This window comes from Vanellus vanellus (genome assembly GCF_965231255.1).
Source record: "Vanellus vanellus genome assembly, chromosome: 19".
NCBI classification, from domain to species: Eukaryota; Metazoa; Chordata; class Aves; order Charadriiformes; family Charadriidae; genus Vanellus; species Vanellus vanellus.
Genome location: NC_138924.1, coordinates 877,462 through 880,962, shown reverse-complemented (window position 1 = coordinate 880,962; position 3,501 = coordinate 877,462).

Genomic DNA, 3,501 nt, shown 5'->3' with positions numbered 1-3,501 from the left:
CTTTTATCAGCATCCTTGCTCACTTTCTTGATCGGCAAGATCTTGGTATACGTTGGAAGTATCCCCATTTTGCCGTGGATTTTCAATAAAAGAGTCTCTCGTTTGTCCTGGCTGCGACACCCCGAGTTTTCTTGAGGACCTTGGCACCAGCTGGGGCATGCTTGGGGGCAGTTGGGCCTTTCATGGCTAGGCGAAGGCGTGTGTCACAAGCAGAACGGGCATTTCTGTAGATCCTGCCAGGGCTTTATAGCAATTAACAGTCAGTATCCGTGGCAGTGAGCGCACGTGTAAATAATATGTCTTTGAAGAATGGGAGCACTTTTTTTATAATTTGTTTTGTTATTGTTTTCTATTTAAAGTTGTGCAAAATGAGAATAATCCCCATTCTTTAAACAGGAGGCTTCGCATTCTCAAGTTCTCAACTTTTGGGCCATATTTTATAGTACCCGCGAGAAGTACAATATGCTGCCGAGCGAAACGTATACAAGGACTGGTATTGACTCGGTATTCCCTTTTCTTCTTAGATCTCCATCTGCTGGTGGATATACCCTGCAAGAAGGGGTGCTTTCCGAAGGAAGAAACAAGTATGTGAAAATGTGCAGCAGCTGCCAGCTGGGTTCCCTCCTCAGACTCCAGCGACGCTGCTTTTCCACACAACAGGCACTTTGCATCGTTTCAACTGTGTTTAAAAGGAAAAAAAAAACCCAACCAACATCCCTCTTTTTTAATTTTTTTTTGGCTTTCATTTAAACTTTGTAGGTTATTAGTCGCTACATTTTTTTTACACCTCTTCCATTACGTTTTCTGTCAAGTTATAAAGCGTCTAGTGGTCAGGAATATTTCGTACGAATAGTCACGTAGCTGCTTGTATTCTTTAGATCTGCAAATTCTGAGCTTTTTGTTAGTAGGAAGCCTTAAAAAGTCTCTCACAACTTTCTTACTGGGAAGCATATTGTTTTTCGTGCTGTTTTTGGAATCTTTTTATTTAACGTTGTTGGAAGCCGCAGTGTACCCGGCATAGACGGTGCGCGGGGCTCTCGCTGGCTTTGCTTGCGGTCGTACTGTGGCCCTTTACTGGGAATTGTGTATGAAACAAAAGCGTAGGAAAGTCACAAGATTCTAGGTCTGAATGGGTCAGGGATTTCAGGAGAGCAGCTATAGGAAAGATGAGCTAATTTTCTGAGTGATTAACCAGGAAATGCTCTTCCTTCCTAAACCAACGCTCTGTTTCAGCAGCAAGTGTGTGCTTTCTGGTGGGTATCCATTACACAGGGCAGCTGCCGATCTCTTACATCAGTGGGGGATTCTTCTGTTTTTATAATTCTCTTTTGATTCTTATGGTATCTGTAATGATAAGTTATTTCGTGTTTTAGTACTTTGTTTTAAATAGGTCTTCAAAATAGATTTTTAACTCTTAAAGTATGATTGCATTTGTACTGATAGTAGATCTTAAGTTTTTAATAGCTATGTATTTATATTTATGTTAAAATGCTGTTTGAAGGATAAAGTATTTGTCGTGTTAAGGAAATACATGTGGAAGAGCACTTAAAACATAGACTTAACTGCTTCATGCATATTCATACCTCTTTTATAATTAATTAGAGCCAGCCCTGAGCAAAAGGCACAAGAAAGGAGCGGAGAGCATTTATGGGGACCACCTCAGTGATGTCCTCCAGAGCTTTGGGCAGCCTCTAGCCGTGGTCAGGGCGTGCTGAGGGAACACGGAGCGGTGTGCTCAGGGTGAACTGGGGCGAAACCTTGATTATTCACCAGCAGTCCAAATTAGCCAAACGCAATCTGAGGATGCTCTTAGGCAGGGCAAGTGGGAGCGTTGCCATACCGATTGTCCTCGGGTATGGTATTTGTTATTGTATATGACATCCACGCAGCGCAGTTCCAGTTGACGTGACTGGTGAAGGCCCGGCTGCTTACGTTCAAATCCTCCTCCTCAAATGAAACCCTGTGGAAAGCATTTCTCTGAGAATATTTGGGTAGTTAAAAGGAAACGATGTTTGATAACGTTGCTGCAGCGTTGTCGCCTGAGGTTGGATTTGTGCTCCCCAGCTGACCTGGCTGGAGACCGCTGGGTAATGTGGGAATAGTGGAGGGTCTGTATGTCCCCTGGTAGTTTGGGCCATCAATGGTATCAGGGTTTGAGCGCAGCGGTCTGGCCTTCCTGGTTTCGAGGTGCAAGGAGATGGAGATCGCAGGAGCTCAGCCTAATCAAACTGGAGCTGCTGCCTCTTTAATTCAATTAAAATACAAAGGGAACTCCTTAGCTGGCCTTTCTCGCTCCTCTTCACCACCAACAGGTTGGATACTTTGAGTCAGGGGAGCCTTAGTGTCTTAATGCTCTATGATTTAGAAGACAAATGATGAAATCTTAGTATTAAAATTTTTTTTAATATGCTAGTTTTAAAAGCTTATGGAGCTGGATCTCCTGCGGTGCAGCACTTTCAGAGTCCACGTGCATGTAAACTCTATTTATGCTTAACCAACCCACCGATGTGCTGTGAGAGAGCACGGGAGAAAGGGCACTCGCTGATATTGCAGGCGGCCTTGCAAGTCTCGGGCAACTCGAGACTGAATTTCTAGCTTTTCAGCACCTTAACGTGGACGTAGTTCGGTCAGTAAATAATAATAAGTAACTTCTGTAATGAGATATTTTTAACTATATTCTTGTTAGTGGGAACAGGGTAGGATTTGGTGTACCTCGCGGGTGTTCTTTTGTACCCTCGCTTTAGGCAGCATGGTTGTAGCGATCTGCAATAAATTAAGCTTCTCAACTGAAATGGGTGTTGTGTTTATATTTTCTCTGTGTTTTAAATTACAAATGATACGAGTATCAGAGTTGAAAAAAAAACCGCTTCATGTATCAGTAGTTCTTGCTGACACTTTTATCGGCAAATAACCATTACCACGCGGACAGGTTTAAAAAAAAGCGGACCAATTCTTCGTTTCCGCAATTTATTAATTTCTGTGGGGTGACTCCAGGGATTAGTTTGATGCACGTGTAACAAAAACCCGTTCGCTATCCCGAACGCGCTTTTTCGGTGAGCAGCGGGAACGACGGTGAGCGACCCCCCGGGACGGCGGGGGGGGACCGTACGCTTTCTGCGCAGGCTGCGTTGTTTCGGCGTTAATTCCCGGCGAAGCACCGCTCCGTCCCACGCCAGTGCGCCCATTCCCAGTTACGACCTTACTTTGAGGTTATAGGTCTGACCCAGAGCATTATTCACCTCGCGGTGATGTCAGAGGAGAAGAACAGTTGAATTCCAGACCTCTGACATCAGCCTGACCTCAAACCTCCCCGCAGCAGCAGCTCGAAAAGGGGCTACCGAATCCAAATTAGCCACAGCCAAAAGGAAGGCAGCGCCTGCCGCGCCCGGAGCCCTCGGGGGAGGAGGGGGGGGGGGGGGGGGACACGGACGGACCGGGGCCGGGCCGCGGTCGCCCTCCCGCCCGCCGGTAGTGCCGCTGGGTGGCCGCGCTGCGTGTCGC